This window comes from Bufo bufo, chromosome 5 (assembly GCF_905171765.1).
Source record: "Bufo bufo chromosome 5, aBufBuf1.1, whole genome shotgun sequence".
NCBI classification, from domain to species: domain Eukaryota; kingdom Metazoa; phylum Chordata; class Amphibia; order Anura; family Bufonidae; genus Bufo; species Bufo bufo.
Window position 1 is genome coordinate 260280987 of NC_053393.1, and position 20853 is coordinate 260301839.

Sequence of the window (20853 nt, forward strand, 5' to 3'; positions counted from 1 at the left end):
TTCAGGGCGTGTGAGATCCCCCCTATACATACAGGAGTTTGATTCAGCCATTTGAAATACAGCCATTTTGTGCAAAGAAATCTTTAATTCAGGCCTACGCTGATTCAGGGCGTGTGAGATCCCCCCTATACATACAGGAGTTTGATTCAGTCATTTGAAATACAGCCATTTTGTGCAAAGAAATCTTTAATTCAGGCCTACACTGATTCAGGGCTTGTGAGATCCCCCCTATACATACAGGGGTCCTCTTCTGCTGCAGTCTCGGCCTCTTCATCCACCTCTGGAGTGACAGTGCCACCTCCACAATGTCCCACGGAAGCGTTCAGCTCTCCATCTCTTAAACGCTGGAGAGGAAGAGGAAGTACCCCCCTACCCACCCACGATCGCTAGCCCTGAATGCCAGCATTTCTAAATTACTGGCCTTTGAAATGCTGTCATTCCGTCTGGTGGAGACGGATAGTTTTAAAGGCCTTATGGCGGTTGCTGTCCCAGCCACCACGACTTTTCAAGGCGAGCCATCCCTTCCCTTCACAACCAAGTAGGGGACAAAATCAGGTGTGCACTGCGCAATGCCATCTGTGGCAAGGTGCACCTGACTACGGATACGTGGACTAGTAAGCACGGTCAGGGCCGTTATATCTCCATAACAGCACACTGGGTAAATGCAGTGGCAGCTGGGCCTGAGGCGGATAGCAGTTTGGCGCATGTCCTTCCACCACCGAGGATTGCAGGGCGCTTCAGTTTGCCTCCTGCTGCTTCCTCCTCCTACTCTGCTTCCTCATCCTCTACCAGCTCCTCAACCGGTCAGCGTAACACCTTCATCACCAACTTCAGCACAGCCAGGGGTAAACGACAGCAGGCAGTTTTAAAACTTATCTGTTTGGGGGACAAACCCCACACTGCGCAGGAGCTGTGGACGGCCCTTGAACAACAGACCGATGAGTGGTTTGCGCCAGTCAGCCTCAAGCCCGGCCTGGTGGTGTGCTATAATGGGCGAAATCTCGTAGCAGCTCTGGGACTAGCCGGTTTGACGCACATCCCTTGCCTGGCGCATGTGCTGAATTTGGTGGTGCAGAGATTCCTTAAAAATTACCCCGATATGTCAGAGCTGCTGCATAAATTGCGGGCGTCTGTGCGCGCTTTCGGCGTTCTCACCCTGCTGCTGCTCGCCTGTCCGCGCTGCAGCGTAACTTCGGCCTTCCCTCTCACCGCCTCATATGCGTCATGCCCACAAGGTGGTACTACCCCTTGCACATGCTGGCCAGACTGTGCGAGCAGCAGCAGGCGATAGTGGAGTTTCAGCTGCAGCACGCACGGGTGAGTTGCTCGGCGGAACAGCACCACTTAACCACCAATGACTGGGCCTCCATGCAAGACCTGTGTTCCTTGTTGCGCTGTTTCGAGTACTCCACCAACATGGCCAGTGCCAATAACGCCGTTCTCAGCGTTACTATCCCACTTCTATGCCTCCTTGAAAAAACGCTCCTGGCGATGATGGAAGAAGATGTGGCACAGGAGGAGGAGGAAGAGGGATCATTTCGTAGGGTTTTTGGCCAGTCATTCCCAAGTGACTCCGAGGGTTGGTTCCTGCACCCACAAACCCAAGGTACACAATTGTCCAGCCAGGGCACAGTTCTGGAGGATGAGGAGGTGGAGGATGAGGAGGAGGAGATGGAGGAGTAGGAACCATGTTCACAGCAGGGTGGCACCCAGACCAGCTCATGGCCATCACTGGGGGGGATACAGAGGACACAGACGATACACCTCCCACAGAGGACAGCTTTTCGTTGCCTCTGGGCAGCCTGGCACACATGAGCGATTATATGCTGCAGTGTTTCCGCAACGACCGCCGAGTTGCCCACATTCTAACTTGTGCTGATTACTGGATGGCCACGCTGCTGGATCCCCGTTACAAAGACAATGTACTGTCCTTAATTCCGTCACTGGAGCATGATCGTAAGATGCGCGAGTACCAGCGCACGCTGGTAGACGCGCTGCTGGTGGCATCCCCACCTGCCGGCGGGGGCACAGTGGAAGCACAAGGCGAAGGCAGAGGTCGAGGAAGAGGTCGCCAATGCAGCTGGGGCACCGCCAGCACCTCAGAAGGCAGGGTTAGTATGGCCGAAATGTGGAAAACCTTTGTCAGCACGCCACAACAACCAGCACCACCAGCTGATATGGAACGTCTTAGCAGGAGGCAGCATTTCACCAACATGGTGGAGCAGTATGTGTGCACACGCCTATACGTACTGAATGACGGGTCTGCCCCCTTCAACTTCTGGGTCTCCAAATTGGGCACATGGCCTGAGTTTGCCCTTTACGCCTTGGAGGTGCTGGTCTGCCCTGCAGCCAGTGTATTATCTGAACGTGTGTTTAGCACGGCAGGGGGCGTCATCACAGACAAGCGCAGCCGCCTGTCCACAGCCAATGTGGACAAGCTCACGTTCATTAAAATGAACCAGGCTTGGATCCCTCAGGACTTGTCCGTACCTTGTGCAGAATAGACATGTATACCGGCACTAAGCATCCATTGTTATACTGCAGCGGAATTGCTCATGTTTGTATTTTGGATATTTCACACTCTTTTGGAGTGTACATTAATTTTACAAAATTAAATTAAAACCAAAAATTTGTGTTGGCTATCTCGTCCTCCTCCACCGCCGCTTCCACCTACTCCGCTACGTCCACCGCCTCCTCAAACTCCTACTCCATATGTACGTGTTTTATTTTATATAATTTCACTACTTTGTCATTAACATTTTCTGGTGAAATTCACCAATTTTTGGGTGTATAGTACCACTGCTATACCTAGTAGACCGGTAAAAAAAAGAAAAATGGTCAGTTACATTTTTGGGTGAAATTCACCAATCTTTGGGTGTAATATACCCCTCCTCTACCTAGTTGACAGCTTAATAAATTTCAATAATTTTTCTGTTACATTCTTGGGTTGACATACAATTTTAGACGTGAATAAACACCTGCTATGCATAGGTGACAGGGAATAAAATTTTATAAATTATTCAGTAATTAATGCGCACCACATCCTTACATTCAATGCTTAAACTTTGAAAAGTTGTCACACTTTAATGCTTTAATAATTTCTCCCATATTTCAACTCTAATTTTAAATTTGAAAAAAATGAATCCTACCTTGGATGTGGTCTCTCTTTCTCACGCTCCCTCTCTGGCCTGGAACCCTGATTCCCCGCCACCCGTGATCACCATGGTAGGCGCATAAAAGAACATAGAAAGTTGATAGAGCAGATATCAAATTGGATCGTGAACATCACGGGGACGTGCGACATGGTGGGGCAGTAAGTGTGCACACGCCTACACTTACTGACTGACAGGGGTCAGCCCCTGCAACTTCTGGGTCTCCAAATTGGGCACATGGCCTGAGCTTGCCCTTTACCCCTTGGAGGTGCTGGCCTGCCCTGCAGCCAGTGTATTGTCTGAACGTGTGTTTAGCATCACTGGAGGGGGTTATTACAGGTTATATTTTCCAATGTTTTGGGGTGTACCCTAATTTTAAAAATAAAATTTAAAACCAAAAACCAGTGTAGGCTACCTCCTCCTCCACCGCCGCTTCCACCTACACCGCCACATCCATCGCCTCCTCAACCTCCTACACCATATGGACCTGGTCCTCCTAGATCAAGATTATTATTTTTTATTTCTACGTATTTTATGTTATTTAAAGTCATTTCCCTATCCACATTTGTTTGCAGAGCACTTGCCATGCTCTTAACCACATTTTGACGCTATTTGCAGCCCTCTAGCCCTTTCCATGACATTTTTACAGCCATTTTAGTGTTCAAAAGTTCGGGTCCCCATTGACTTCAATGGGGTTCGGGTTCGGGGTCAAGTTCGGGTCCCGAACTCGAACTTTTTTCCGAAGTTCGGCCGAACCCGTCGAACCCGAACATCCAGGTGTCCGCTCAACTCTAATAGTGATACCTCATAAAATAGTTATTAATTAGCATTCACCATATGTCTACTTTATGTTGGCATTATTATGTAAATGTCATTTTATTTTTTTAGGATGTTAGAAGGCTTAGCATTTTAGAAGCAATTTTTCCTTTTTTTTTAGGACCAATTCAGTAATGAAGTCACTTTGTTGGAGCTTTCATAATTGCAACCACCCATACAGTACAGACCAAAAGTTTGGACACACCTTCTCATTCAAAGAGTTTTCTTTATTTTCATGACTATGAATTAACACATGTGGAATTATATACATAACAAACAAGTGTGAAACAACAGAAAATATGTCATATTCTAGGTTCTTCAAAGTAGCCACCTTTTGCTTTGATTACTGCTTTGCACACTCTTGGCATTCTCTTGATGAGCTTCAAGAGGTAGTTACCTGAAATGGTCTTCCAACAGTCTTGAAGGAGTTCCCAGAGATGCTTAGCACTTGTTGGCCCTTTTGCCTTCACTCTGCGGTCCAGCTCACCCCAAACCATCTCGATTGGGTTCAGGTCCGGTGACTGTGGAGGCCAGGTCATCTGGCGCAGCACCCCATCACTCTCCTTCATGGTCAAATAGCCCTTACTTTCAAAGTTTTCCTAATTTTTCGGCTGACTGACTGACCTTCATTTCTTAAAGTAATGATGGCCACTTATTTGTCTTTACTTAGCTGCTTTTTTCTTGCCATAATACAAATTCTAACAGTCTATTCAGTAGGATTATCAGCTGTGTATCCACCTGACTTCTCCTCAATGCAACTGATGGTCCCAACCCCATTTATAAGGTAAGAAATCCCACTTATTAAACCTGACAGGGCACACCTGTGAAGTGAAAACCATTTAAGGGGACTACCTCTTGAAGCTCATCAAGAGAATGCCAAGAGTGTGTAAAGCAGTAATCAAAGCAAAAGGTGGCTACTTTGAAGAACCTAGAATATGATATATTTTCAGTTGTTTCACACTTGTTTGTTATGTATATAATTCCACATGTGTTAATTCATTGTTTTGATGCCTTCAGTGTGAATCTACAATTTTCATAGTCATGAAAATAAAGAAAACTCTTTGAATGAGAAGGTGTGTCCAAACTTTTGGTCTGTACTGTACATTACCCCATTTTAGAAGCTAGACCCTTCAAATTATTCAAATCTGAAAAAGTAATTTTAGCAAAACAAACCTTCATATCTTTTACCCTGATAGTGCAGTTCGCAGAAATACCCCAACTGTGGTCTTAAACTGCTGTATGGGAACATTACAGGGCTCAGAACGGAAGGAGTGCCATACAGTTTTTGGAGGGCAGATTTTGATGGAACTTTTTTCGGTACCATGTCACATTTGAAAAGACCCTAAAGTACACATACAATGGAAACCCCCCAAAAGTGACCCCATTTTGGAAACTACACTACTCCAGGAATCGTTTGAGGGGTGTAGTAAGTGCTTTGACTGCACAGATGTTTCATAGAATTTTAACAAGGGATAACAGGATAAAAAGGATCCTATGATTTGTTATCCCTTTTCTCCTACAGTAACACCCCATATGTGGTCATAAACTGCAGTATAGGAGCAGCACAGGACAGAAGAGAAAGAGAGCCATGTGCATTTGAGGCCTAGTTTGGTGTTTTGTACAGCATTGGACAACAACTACAGACAGGGTTGGACTGGCCAACCGGGGAGCCGGTGAATTCCTCGGTGGGCCCTAGCCTGCACTGTCTAAGGCCCCTTTCACACGGGGGAGAATTCCGCGCGAGTGCAATGCGTGAGGTGAACGCATTGCACCCGCACTGAATCCGGACCCATTCACTTCAATGGGGCTATTCAGATGAGCGGTGATTTTCATGCATCACTTGTGCGTTGCGTGAATATCGCAGCAAGCTCTATATTGTGCATTTTTCACACAACGCAGGCCCCATAGAAGTGAGTGGAGCTGCGTGAAAATCGCAAGCATCTGCAAGAAAAGGGCGGATGCGGTGCGATTTTCACGCATGGTTGCTAGGAGACGATCAGGATGGGGACCCGATCTTCATTATTTTCCCTTATAACACGGTTATAAGGGAAAATAATAGCATTCTTAATACAAAATGCTAAGTAAATTAGGGATGGAGGGGTTAAAAAAATATATATAATTAAACTCACCTCATCCACTTCTTCGCACTGCCCGGCTCGTCTTCTTTCTTCTTCTTTTGAGGACCTGGGAGGAAATGGACCTTTTGGTGACGTCACTGCGCTCATCACATGGTCCAGTTCCGCTTCAGCTTTAATTTTCTAACTGATGGTCTCACATGTTCTTCAAGCACCTTCTGATACACAGTAGAATTCATCGTGGATTCTATGATGGTGAGCTGACCAGGTCCTGCTGCAGCAAAGCAGCCCCAAACCATGACACTTCCACCTCCATGCTTCACAGTTGGTATGAGGTTCTTTTCTTGGAATGCTGTGTTTGGTTTACGCCAAACATGTCCTCTGCTGTTGTGTCCAAATAATTCAATTTTGGACTCATCTGTCCAAAGAACATTATTCCAGAAGTCCTGGTCTTTGTCAACTTTATCGCTGGCAAATGTCAGTCTGGCCTCGATGTTTCTCTTGGAAAGCAAAGGTTTCCTCCTTGCACACCTCCCATGCAAGTTAAACTTGTACAGTCTCTTTCTGATTGTAGAGGCATGTACTTCTACATCAACAGTAGCCAGAGCCTGCTGTAGTTCTCGAGATGACACTTTAGGGTTTTTGGATACCTCTTTTAGCATCTTGCGGTCTGCTCTTGGGGTGAACTTGCTGGGGCGACCAGTCCTGGGCATGTTGGCAGTTGTTTTGAAAGCCCTCCACTTGTAGACTATCTTCCGGACAGTGGAATGGCTGATTTCAAAATCTTTTGAGATCTTTTTAAATCCCTTCCCAGACTCATAGGCTGCTACAATCTTTTTTCTGAAGTCCTCTGACAGCTCTTTTGCTCTCACCATGGTGCTCACTCTCACTTCAACAGTCAGGAGCACACCAAACTAAATGTCTGAGGTTTAAATAGGGCAAGCCTCATTCAACATGCAGAGTAACGATCTACTAATTATGTGCACCTGGTGTGATATACCTGTGTGAGATCTGAGCCAATTTAAGAGGGAATACATGTGAGGGTGTCCTATCTTTTTCCTCAGTTAGAATAGGCATTTTTGTAGAATGACATTTACAGAAGATCTTGAAAAGACTTTTCTTCAGTTTTCTTTGTTTAGTTGGATTACTTTAATCTCTCTGTATTGTTGAAACGGAGATGAAATAACCATTTATTAAAAATGTTACAAAAAACCACATGCTTTCAAAGGGTTTCCTAATTTTTTCACATGACTGTAGGGTTGAGCACTTCCTGCTTTTTAATACAACGCCAATCTCTAGTTTGTATATTGAATTTTTTGGAGGTGTATAAACTCCTAGTCTGAATGTGCCTTTATTTCCATCCACAGACAGCATTCTTGTGCACATGTGAGGCCCGGGCTATATCAGCCAGTCTTGGGTGGGGCTCAGAGCTCTCTCCCTTCTCCCACTGTATGCATGGTCACATGCTGGAGGTTACTGGGAGATTGACTGTGAGTCGGACCTTGCGCTCCTGTAATTTGCCCACTGGCTCCTGGTATTGCCCATATGGCCCAGGTAGGTTTAGCGTTAGGTCCCTAGCTACTTGAGAAATCTTGGCGCGGTGCTCGGGCTCAGACATGTCCTCCAAGCAGGATATGTTGGCTAATCTCTCAATTTTACACCAGTACGTGGGTTATTAACCACCTCCGGACCGCTGTACGCACAGACGCGTCCTGGAGGTGGTTGATTCATTCCGAGTGGACGCATATACGCGTCATCTCGCGAGACGCGAGATTTCCTGTGAACGCGCGCGCTCACAGGAACGTAAGGTAAGAGAGTTGATCTCCAGCCTGCCAGCGGCGATCGTTCGCTGGCAGGCTGGAGATGTGTTTTTTTTAACCCCTAACAGGTATATTAGACGCTGTTTTGATAACAGCGTCTAATATACCTGCTACCTGGTCCTCTGGTGGTCCCCTTTGTTTGGATCGACCACCAGAGGACACAGGTAGCTCAGTAAAGTAGCACCAAGCACCACTACACTACACTACACCCCCCCCGTCACTTATTAACCCCTTATTAGCCCCTGATCACCCCATATAGACTCCCTGATCACCCCATATAGACTCCCTGATCACCCCCCTGTCATTGATTACCCCCCTGTCATTGATCAACCCCCTGTAAAGCTCCATTCAGATGTCCGCATGATTTTTACGGATCCACTGATAGATGGATCGGATCCGCAAAACGCATCCGGACGTCTGAATGAAGCCTTACAGGGGCGTGATCAATGACTGTGGTGATCACCCCATATAGACTCCCTGATCACCCCCCTGTCATTGATTACCCCCCGCCATTGATCACACCCCTGTAAAGCTCCATTCAGATGTCCGCATGATTTTTACGGATGCACTGATAGATGGATCGGATCCGCAAAACGCATCCGGACGTCTGAATGAAGCCTTACAGGGGCATGATCAATGACTGTGGTTATCACCCCATATAGACTCCCTGATCACCCCCCTGTAAAGCTCCATTCAGATGTCCGCATGATTTTTACGGATGCACTGATAGATGGATCGGATCCGCAAAACGCATCCGGACGTCTGAATGAAGCCTTACAGGGGCGTGATCAATGACTGTGGTTATCACCCCATATAGACTCCCTGATCACCCCCCTGTAAAGCTCCATTCAGATGTCCGCATGATTTTTACGGATGCACTGATAGATGGATCGGATCCGCAAAACGCATCCGGACGTCTGAATGAAGCCTTACAGGGGCATGATCAATGACTGTGGTGATCACCCCATATAGACTCCCTGATCACCCCCTGTCATTGATTACCCCCCTGTCATTGATTACCCCCCTGTAAAGCTCCATTCAGACGTCCGCATGATTTTTACGGATCCACTGATAGAGATGGATCGGATCCGCAAAACGCATCCGGACGTCTGAATGAAGCCTTACAGGGGCATGATCAATGACTGTGGTGATCACCCCATATAGACTCCCTGATCACCCCCCTGTCATTGATTACCCCCCTGTAAAGCTCCATTCAGACGTCCGCATGATTTTTACGGATCCACTGATAGATGGATCGGATCCGCAAAACGCATCCGGACGTCTGAATGAAGCCTTACAGGGGCATGATCAATGACTGTGGTGATCACCCCATATAGACTCCCTGATCACCCCCCTGTCATTGATCACCCCCCTGTCATTGATCACCCCCCTGTCATTGATCAACCCCCCTGTCATTGATCACCCCCCTGTCATTGATCACCCCTCTGTAAGGCTCCATTCAGACATTTTTTTGGCCCAAGTTAGCGGAATTATTTTTTTTTTTTCTTACAAAGTCTCATATTCCACTAACTTGTGACAAAAAATAAAATCTCACATGAACTCACCACACCCCTCACGGAATCCAAATGCTTAAAATTTTTTAGACATTTATATTCCAGACTTCTTCTCACGCTTTAGGGCCCCTAGAATGCCAGGGCAGTATAAATACCCCACATGTGACCCCATTTCGGAAAGAAGACACCCCCAGGTATTCCGTGAGGGGCATATTGAGTCCATGAAAGATTGAAATTTTTGTCCCAAGTTAGCGGAACGGGAGACTTTGTGAGAAAAAAATAAAAAATATCAATTTCCGCTAACTTGTGCCAAAAAAAAAAAATTTCTATGAACTCGCCATGCCCCTCATTGAATACCTTGGGGTGTCTTCTTTCCAAAATGGGGTCACATGTGGGGTATTTATACTGCCCTGGCATTCTAGGGGCCCCAAAGCGTGAGAAGAAGTCTGGTATCCAAATGTCTAAAAATGCCCTCCTAAAAGGAATTTGGGCCCCTTTGCGCATCTAGGCTGCAAAAAAGTGTCACACATCTGGTATCGCCGTACTCAGGAGAATGTGTTTTGGGGTGTCATTTTACATATACCCATGCTGGGTGAGAGAAATATCTTGGTCAAATGCCAACTTTGTATAAAAAAATGGGAAAAGTTGTCTTTTGCCAAGATATTTCTCTCACCCAGCATGGGTATATGTAAAAAGACACCCCAAAACACATTCCCCAACGTCTCCTGAGTACGGAGATACCAGATGTGTGACACTTTTTTGCAGCCTAGGTGGGCAAAGGGGCCCATATTCCAAAGAGCACCTTTCGGATTTCACTGGTCATTTACCTACTTACCACACATTAGGGCCCCTGGAAAATGCCAGGGCAGTATAACTACCCCACAAGTGACCCCATTTTGGAAAGAAGACACCCCAAGGTATTCCGTGAGGGGCATGGCGAGTTCCTAGAATTTTTTATTTTTTGTCACAAGTTAGTGGAAAATGATGATTTTTTTTTTTTTTTTTTTTTCATACAAAGTCTCATATTCCACTAACTTGTGACAAAAAATAAAAACTTCCATGAACTCACTATGCCCATCAGCGAATACCTTGGGGTCTCTTCTTTCCAAAATGGGGTCACTTGTGGGGTAGGTATAATGCCCTGGTATTTTAGGGGCCCAAATGTGTGGTAAGGAGTTTGAAATCAAATTCTGTAAAAAATGACGAGTGAAATCCGAAAGGTGCTCTTTGGAATATGGGCCCCTTTGCCCACCTAGGCTGCAAAAAAGTGTCACACATCTGGTATCTCCGTACTCAGGAGAAGGTGGGGAATGTGTTTTGGGGTGTCATTTTACATATACCCATGCTGGGTGAGATAAATATCTTGGTCAAATGCCAACTTTGTATAAAAAAATGGGAAAAGTTGTCTTTTGCCAAGATATTTCTCTCACCCAGCATGGGTATATGTAAAAAGACACCCCAAAACACATTCCCCAACTTCTCCTGAGTACGGAGATACCACATGTGTGGCACTTTTTTGCAGCCTAGGTGGGCAAAGGGGCCCATATTCCAAAGAGCACCTTTTGGATTTCACTGGTCATTTACCTACTTACCACACATTCGGGCCCCTGGAAAATGCCAGGGCAGTATAACTACCCCACAAGTGACCCCATTTTGGAAAGAAGACACCCCAAGGTATTCCGTGAGGGGCATGGCGAGTTCCTAGAATTTTTTATTTTTTGTCACAAGTTAGTGGAAAATGATGATTTTTTTTTTTTTTTTTTTTTCATACAAAGTCTCATATTCCACTAACTTGTGACAAAAAATAAAAACTTCCATGAACTCACTATGCCCATCAGCGAATACCTTGGGGTCTCTTCTTTCCAAAATGGGGTCACTTGTGGGGTAGTTATACTGCCCTGGCATTCTAGGGGCCCAAATGTGTGGTAAGGAGTTTGAAATCAAATTCTGTAAAAAATGACGAGTGAAATCCGAAAGGTGCTCTTTGGAATATGGGCCCCTTTGCCCACCTAGGCTGCAAAAAAGTGTCACACATCTGGTATCTCCGTATTCAGGAGAAGTTGGGGAATGTGTTTTGGGGTGTCTTTTTACATATACCCATGCTGGGTGAGAGAAATATCTTGGCAAAAGACAACTTTTCCCATTTTTTTATACAAAGTTGGCATTTGACCAAGATATTTATCTCACCCAGCATGGGTATATGTAAAATGACAGCCCAAAACACATTCCCCAACTTCTACTGAATACGGAGATACCACATCTGTGGCACTTTTTTGCAGCCTAGGTGGGCAAAGGGGCCCACATTCCAAAGAGCACCTTTCGGATTTCACTCGTCATTTTTTACAGAATTTGATTTCAAACTCCTTACCACACATTTGGGCCCCTAGAATGCCAGGGCAGTATAACTACCCCACAAGTGACCCCATTTTGGAAAGAAGAGACCCCAAGGTATTTCGTGATGGGCATAGTGAGTTCATGGAAGTTTTTATTTTTTGTCACAAGTTAGTGGAATATGAGACTTTGTAAGAAAAAAAAAAAAAAAAAAAAAATCATCATTTTCCGCTAACTTGTGACAAAAAATAAAAAGTTCTATGAACTCACTATGCCCATCAGCGAATACCTTAGGGTGTGTACTTTCCGAAATGGGGTCATTTGTGGGGTGTTTGTACTGTCTGGGCATTGTAGAACCTCAGGAAACATGACAGGTGCTCAGAAAGTCAGAGCTGCTTCAAAAAGCGGAAATTCACATTTTTGTACCATAGTTTGTAAACGCTATAACTTTTACCCAAACCATTTTTTTTTTACCCAAACATTTTTTTTTTATCAAAGACATGTAGAACAATAAATTTAGAGCAAAATTTATATATGGATGTCGTTTTTTTTGCAAAATTTTACAACTGAAAGTGAAAAATGTCATTTTTTTGCAAAAAAATCGTTAAATTTCGATTAATAACAAAAAAAGTAAAAATGTCAGCAGCAATGAAATACCACCAAATGAAAGCTCTATTAGTGAGAAGAAAAGGAGGTAAAATTCATTTGGGTGGTAAGTTGCATGACCGAGCAATAAACCGTGAAAGTAGTGTAGGTCAGAAGTGTAAAAAGTGGCCTGGTCTTTCAGGGTGTTTAAGCACTGGGGGCTGAGGTGGTTAAGACCACAGTGTGCACCTGTCTTTGTTTTTGTTATGGTATTTTTACTGTTTATCACATCCACACATTTGCTATCCTGTGTAGGATGTCCATTGTGGTACTTGTGGTCCGCTGCAGGCATCCTCCATTGTATGCATTTTTGCTGGGGATTGCCATTAGCAGCTGACCACAAGTGCAGGATCTGCCCCCCCGTATAGATGCACCACTGCATATGGGGTTGAGCACTTCCTGCTTTTTAATACCACGCCAATCTGTAGTTTGTATATTGAACATATGAGGGGGCTCAGGAATAAAACAGCACTATATGCATTTGAGGCCCAATGTGGTGACAAGTGTAGAGGCTCTTGGGTGAAATAATAAAGGGAACCCTCAAGAAGTGAACCCATTTTGGAAACTCTGGCCATCATGGTATTAGGGGGTGGAGTGAGCATTTGACACCAAAGGTATATTGCAGAAATTATTGAGCCGAGGACCATACAACAAAGCTGTATGATGGCTTATATTTTTGTGGGATGAGTTACCATTAACATTGATTCTATTTTGGAGCAATACTACTTTATCACTTTTTATTTCACTTTTTGGGAAGCAGGATGAAGAAAAGGCAGCAGATCCAATACACTGTGCGCAATACAGTAAATGACATGATAATGATATTATATTCGTCAGTATAATTACAAATATATTTTTATATATATATTTTTTTTTTAAATGTTTTACCACTTTTACACAAAACTGTTTTGGGGGGAAAAAACATGATTTTGTGTCGCCATTTTCTGAGGCATTTTTCTGTTGATGTATTGTGTGAGGGCTTGTTTTACTGTGGGATGATGCTAACTTTGTGATTACTTGATTTGCTTTTAGGGAAGCGAGGTGAACAAAATATTGATGTTCTAACCTACTGTATTTTCCCCCCCAAAAGTGGGGGGAAAATGGCCGTGCGTCTTATAAAGCGGATACTTCGCTGGCCGCTATGCTGCACAGCGCGGCCAGCGAAGTATCAGTGTGGAGGGAGGAGGCAGGGACACTCATGGCGGTGCAGTGACTCTACTCTAATACACCGGGCCCCGCAACTGTTAAATACATTCAATCCGATCTATATCTAAATGTATACTGCACTGTTCGGTATTTACTGTAGTACCGTAAGTATAGCATTAAGACGGCGCAGACCGGCAGCTCCCTCGGTCATGCGCCGCCTGCCCCGCAAGCCGCAGCTCCCTCCTCATGCGCCCCCTGCCCCACCTGCTCATTCATAAAGTGAGATAAGCGGGCAGGCGGCGCATGAGGAGGGAGCTGCGGCAGGCGGGGCAGGCGGCGCATGACCGAGGGAGTACTACAGTAAGTACCGAACAGTGCGGTATACATTTAGATATAGATATATAGATCTGATTGAATGTATTTAACAGTTGCGGGGCCTGGTGTATTAGAATAGAGTCACTGCACCGGGCCCCGCCATGAATGTCTCCGCCTCCTCCCTCCACACTGATGCATCTGATGGGGGATCTGTTGATGACACTTATGGGTATCTGTGGATGACATAAGTGTCATCCACAGGTCCCCCATCAGTGTCATCCACAGATCTCCCCATAACAGTGCATCATCCACAGATTCCCCCATAACAGTGAGTCATCCACATATGCCCCCATAACAGTGCGTCATCCACATATCCCCCTATAACAGTGCGTCATCCACATATCCCCCTATAACAGTGCGTCATCCACAGATCCCCCATAACAGTGCGACATCCACAGACCACCATTAGTTCAAAATTTACCAAAAGCACTCCTTTTGGTTCAAAATATTTTTTTCTTATTTTCCTCCTCAAAAACCTAGGTGCGTCTTATCATCAGGTGCGTCTTATAAAGTGAAAAATACGGTAGTTTTAATGTTTTTTTTTTTTTTAACTGGTCATTTGACAGGGTAGATTATGTGATATTTCTTTAGAGCAGGTCATTGTAGATGCGTTGATACAAAATATATATTTTTTTATTTTTGTCCAGTTTTGCACAATAAAAACATTATTATTATTTTTTTTAATCATGTTTGTGTTGCGATTTTCTGACATTCTGATATTTATTTTTTATTTTTCTGGTAATGGTCATATGTGAGGGCTCGTTATTTATTTTTTTTGCAGGATTAGGTGACCTTTTCATTGCTACCATTTTGAGATACAGTACATACGATTTTTTTGATTGCTCACTGTCTTTTTTCATTTTTCCATTTTTAATTGTTAATAACTTGATGAGGGGAAAGAGTGCTTTTTTTACTTGAAGGTTTTATTATTTATTTTTATTAAAAAACACCTTTTTTTAAACTTTACTTTTTTAAGCTTTATTTTTGTCCCACAAGTTGACTTCAACTGTTAAGGGTCTGATCCCTTCTAAGCATAACATAAACCAATGTGTCAATGGTTACAAAGGTAGTGACAGTGGGCAGACCTGAAATCAACAAAAGCAGAAAATTGGAAGTTAACCCTCTATATAATACTTAACTTTTAATTAGAGGTGGGACGACGAATCCGTCAAATCCATGAATCCCTCAAATTTAGCTGGATTCGTGGACTCTAATCCCGACGTAATTTACGAAATTCAAATCCGACGAATCCTGCCGCGACGTCACGTCCCCACGCCTCCCAAGACGCCTGCTATTTCCCTACCCGTGAATTTTCCCTAGTAAAACCCTAAGCAGGCCACTGGCGGATCCAGGGGAGGGGGCAACGGGGCAATTGCCCCCCCCGAGCTGCTCAGAAGTCGGGGCGGCGGCTGCAGGGCACAGGGAGATGAACGCTTCCATTGTGGAAGCGCTCATCTCCATAGTCATCTGTATCGCAGTCCTCAGGACAGCGATATGTATGCCTGTGCTGCGGCAGGGCAGGGGAGGGAGGCGTGTCCCTTCCTCTGATAGGCTGCCGACCTAGTGCCTGCAGCCTATCAGAGGCCGGCGCAGGTAGCGCTATGACGTCATCGCGCTACCTGAGCCGTACAGCGCGGGACACAGGCTGGAAGAGGCCTGCATCGCATCGCTGACATGGAGGTAAGTATCAGTGTTTTTTTTTTTATATTTACAATAGTTTTACTGGCACATGATGGGGGGCTCTTTTTACTGGCACATGATGGGGGGACTCTTTTTACTGGCACATGATGGGGGGGCTCTTTTACTGTCACGTGATGGGGGCTTTTATTACTGGCACGTGATGGGGGAGCTCTTATTACTGGCACGTGATGGGGGGCTCTTATTACTGGCACATGATGGGGGGTTCTCTTGTTACTGGCACATGATTGGGGGGCATCTATGGGGGCACTTTTTACTGGCACATTATTGGGGGCACTTATTACTGGCACATTATTGGTGGGCACTATAGGGGCATCTACTGAGGCAGCGGGTGACACTCTCTGGACTTGTTAGCACAGCTCTCCTGACAAGTTTTTTTTCTCCACCCACAAAAGAAGGAGGAGGTTCAGAAAAAACTGACGCGGTTTGAGCCTCTTCAGCCGCCGTCCTTGAGGTTGTTGGTTCTCTGGCGGCTTCCATAGTCTTATCTGCTGGCGCCTTATCTGCTGGCTGCTGCATTGCAGAGATGTGTTTGTGAGCTCCGGGGTAAGTTGTGTGTGCAGCTCTGTGTTCTCCTATGTTTCTTATTGCACTCACTGAACTGCTTTATGTCTCATAGCAAGTCCGTAGTTCAGCCTCTTGAAACTACAGCACCGAGCATGCTGTCAGGAGAGGGTTGGAGTAGTAGTAGTGACTTCTTGTAAGTTGTGTTGCACTGGTCTGCTGCTGTCTATTGATATGGGGGGGTCATAGTACCAATGCACTTCCCAATGATCTTGTCACTTTTCTGTAGACACAAGAAGTCCTTCTCTTATGAGACATGCAGAGGGTGCAGTCTAACTGTGACTGCACACACCTGAAGCTGTCCTATAGACCAAGCTTGTGGTCCTCATTGCAGGCAGTTATTGGGAACTTTAGGAAGTAACTGCCTGCTCCTCTGAGGAGGCGAGAGCTGCATTTACATGTAGTGATCCTTTCCTCTGTATGGGGATGATTTTCTACCATGTCTGTGATCATTCATCCCCATACAGATCCATTGTTTCTGGACAGCACATCCCTGGGCAATTCTTATGTATAGGATTCAAGATTCAATATATTCGAGAACCTTTTCGGATTCAAAAAAAATTCATCCCACCTCTACTTTTAATACATCCCTTTAAAAGTAAAAGCCCTGCTGTGTGGGATTATATACGGGGGGGGGGGGGGGGGGGGGCTGCTGTGTTGGATTATATACTGGGGGGGGGGGCTGCTGTATGAGATTATATACTGGGGGGGCTGCTGTATGAGATTATATACTGGGGGTGCACTGTAACGTTATGGTGAGCCGAGCCCTGGTCTCCTTCCTGAACTGCAGAGAGGTGCCCACTTCCAGCCCTGAGCCCAGCTGCCCATAGCACTGATCCTGAGCCTGCTGGAGTGTTCAGAACTGTAAGTATTTACAGTAATTCACTGTAAGCTATACTATATATAGTGGTGGAGGGCGTGATTGCCTGCTAGGGTGTGGGAAGGCGGGATCCAGGGGGACCAAGTAAATTCTCATGGAGAACAAGGTAGGACTTCTAGAAAAGTAAGCTTCGTGGTACAAACATTTTTTGAAATTATGACAAGTGCCCCCCCCTTTTTTTTTTTTTTTACTTAAGCCCCTGCCCTTCAAAATGTCTGTGCACGTCCCTGTACACACATGCTGCATAAACTACACGTTGCCACAGGCAACCAGCATGCACGGCAAACGTGTCACAGCAAACAACACAGAGACCGAGACACAGCCGTGACAAAACCAAGGCGGTAATGCGTATGGCATCCACCTACCTGTGCGTTTTATGTATGAATTTCAGCATTCCCGAGCACCCAGGGAGCCACCCGCCTGGATGTGTGTCACAGGGGAAGCGTGGTGCCCCTCGTGTGTTGAGCTGTGCGAGCTTTAGCTTAGCACGTCACAGCTCCATGCATCCAGGAGTCGAAGGGCGGGGTTAGAAGGGATCTCCCGGAGGTGTGTGGGCTTAACTATGCCCCAGGGATGCCTACATGAAATGAAGAGCCGCACAGAGGCCGCGCTGGTCATGATCTGCATGCATGTGCTACTAGCTCATTGGCGCTTAATATGTAAGGTTACTAAGTTACAATGGAAAGGCACAGTGGTCACCAGAGGAAAGACGCTCCTCCCCCAGCTAATAATCACCATGTTTTTCATACAGTAATGCTTAATTCATCAGAATATGTTCACATATCCCTACAAGACAAAAGACAAACATAGGATGCCCTGGACAAATATAGTTGGTTTCACATGTGACTACAGATATTGTGCTGTTGTGATTTAGCTTACATACACTGGCAGAAAGAAATGGAGTATTACACGGTGGGCAACAAAGATACTCACCATGTTTTTTACATCACTGCTCTTAGATATTAAAGTATGTACTGATAGCTTTACAGATAGAAGCCAATTATAAGGTGAACTCAGTAGGTATAATTGATCTTACATACGATTGTGAATATTAAGCTCATATAATTACATTTGCATATATTAATAGGAGGGATTAGGAAATTTCAAATGGACAACTACTGTTCTATCATGCTAATGAATTTAGTCATATATAACAGCCATATAATAGTTGCTCATTCAGGCCCTCAGCCTGAACTGTCTTTAGTTCAAAAATCCACCATGTCTCCCGTTGTAGCACCCTTCTGTCCCAGTCTCCCCGTCTTGTTGAAGTGGGGACAATCTCAATTTCCATGAATTTAGTCATGGATAATTCCCCCTCATGCCTCAGTTCGATGTGTTTTTCTATGGGGTGTCCTTATGTCGTATATCCCCCAAATGTTTCCCAACCCACTTACGACATTCTCTTGTAATTTTCCCCTCATACTCTAGGCCGCATACACAAGTGGCTTTATATACACTGCTCAAAAAAATAAAGGGAACACTTAAACAACACAATGTAACTCCAAGTCAATCACACTTCTGTGAAATCAAACTGTCCACTTAGGAAGCAACACTGAGTGACAATCAATTTCACATGCTGTTGTGCAAATGGGATAGACAACAGGTGTAAATTATAGGCAATTAGCAAGACACCCCCAATAAAGGAATGGTTCTGCAGGTGGTGATCACAGACCACTTCTCAGTTCCTATGCTTCCTGGCTGATGTTTTGGTCACTTTTGAATGCTGGCGGTGCTTTCACTCTAGTGGTAGCATGAGACGGAGTCTACAACCCACACAAGTGGCTCAGGTAGTGCAGCTTATCCAGGATGGCACATCAATGCGAGCTGTGGCAAGAAGGTTTGCTGTGTCTGTCAGCGTAGTGTCCAGAGCATGGACGCGCTACCAGGAGACAGGCCAGTACATCAGGAGACGTGGAGGAGGCCAACAACCCAGCAGCAGGACCGCTACCTCCGCCTTTGTGCAAGGAGGAACAGGAGGAGCACTGCCAGAGCCCTGCAAAATGACCTCCAGCAGGCCACAAAAGTGCATGTGTCTGCTCAAACGGTCAGAAACAGACTCCATGAGGGTGATATGAGGGCCCGACGTCCACAGGTGGGGGTTGTGCTTACAGCCCAACACCGTGCAGGACGTTTGGCATTTGCCAGAGAACACCAAGATTGGCAAATTCGCCACTGGCGCCCTGTGCTCTTCACAGATGAAAGCAGGTTCACACTGAGCACATGTGACAGACGTGACAGAGTCTGGAGACGCCGGGGAGAACGTTCTGCTGCCTGCAACATCCTCCAGCAATGCCAGCATGACCGTTTTGGCATTGGGTCAGTAATAGTGTGGGGTGGCATTTCTTTGGAGGGCCGCACAGCCCTCCATGTGCTCGCCAGAGGTAGCCTGACTGCCATTAGGTACCGAGATGAGATCCTCAGACCCCTTGTGAGACCATATGCTGGTGCGGTTGGCCCTGGGTTCCTCCTAATGCAAGACAATGCTAGACCTCATGTGGCTGGAGTGTGTCAGCAGTTCCTGCAAGATGAAGGCATTGATGCTATGGACTGGCCTGCCCATTCCCCAGACCTGAATCCAATTGAGCACATCTGGGACATCATGTCTCGCTCTATCCACCAACGTCACGTTGCACCACAGACTGTCCAGGAGTTGGCAGATGCTTTAGTCCAGGTCTGGGAGGAGATCCCTCAGGAGACCGTCCGCCACCTCATCAGGAGCATGCACAGGCGTTGTAGGGAGGTCATACAGGCACGTGGAGGCCACACACACTACTGAGCCTCATTTTGACTTGTTTTAAGGACATTACATCAAAGTTGGATCAGCCTGTAGTGTGTTTTTCCACTTTAATTTTGAGTGTGACTCCAAATCCAGACCTCCATGGGTTAAAAAATGTGATTTCCATTTTTTAATTTTTGTGTGATTTTGTTGTCAGCACATTCAACTATGTAAAGAACAAAGTATTTCAGAAGAATATTTAATTAACTCAGATCTAGGATGTGTTATTTTTGTGTTCCCTTTATTTTTTTGAGCAGTGTATTACCCCTTTAGAGCGGCAGTTGATAAAGCCTTTGATCGTCTGATTGGTGACGTTACTTCCAAATGAGCGGCCTTGGGTAATGTGTGCACAGGCTATGCAGCCACTACAGCGATAACATCCTTATGTTCAGAGTGGCAACCACACAGGAGTGTTCACTTCTTTGCTGTAGTGGCTACTCACTAGACCGTCCCTCAGGCTCCACCCTCTATGATAGGTGACCTGTGGGGTATTGGGGATTTTCTGGGGTCTGGGTCTAGTTCTAAGGCCCCCCAGTGTTTGAAGATGATCCTCCTAACTTACTGTACTGCCTCATCAAATGTAGCTATCAGACGTATCATATTGTTGGTCATTTGTTTCTTCTTGGGTTGTAGGAGCTGAGTGTGATTACTTGTAAGAGCTTTCTGATAGGCTGTCTTAAGAACAGAGTCTGAGTATCCTCTCACAAGGAACTTACTGCGTAATTCGCATGCTTGTTGTTTAAAGTCTGATATGGAAGAGCAATTTCTTCTTGCCTGTAGATATTGTCCCACAGTAATCCCTTGTTTTTGGGGTCACAGATGGTGACTGTCCCACCTGAAGAGGGAATTTCTCGCTAGGGGCTTACGAAAGATATTCGTTCTAACTTTGTCGTTAGGGCCTCTACTGATGTTTTACATCCAGAAATGGAAATGACGTTCTGACTATCTTGTAGGTAAACCTACGTCCAAGCTCATTGGTGTTCAAGTGCTCCACAAAATCCTTGAACCCTTCCTTGGTACCCTTGCACACAAAAAAGATGTCGTCAATGTATCTGGCCCAC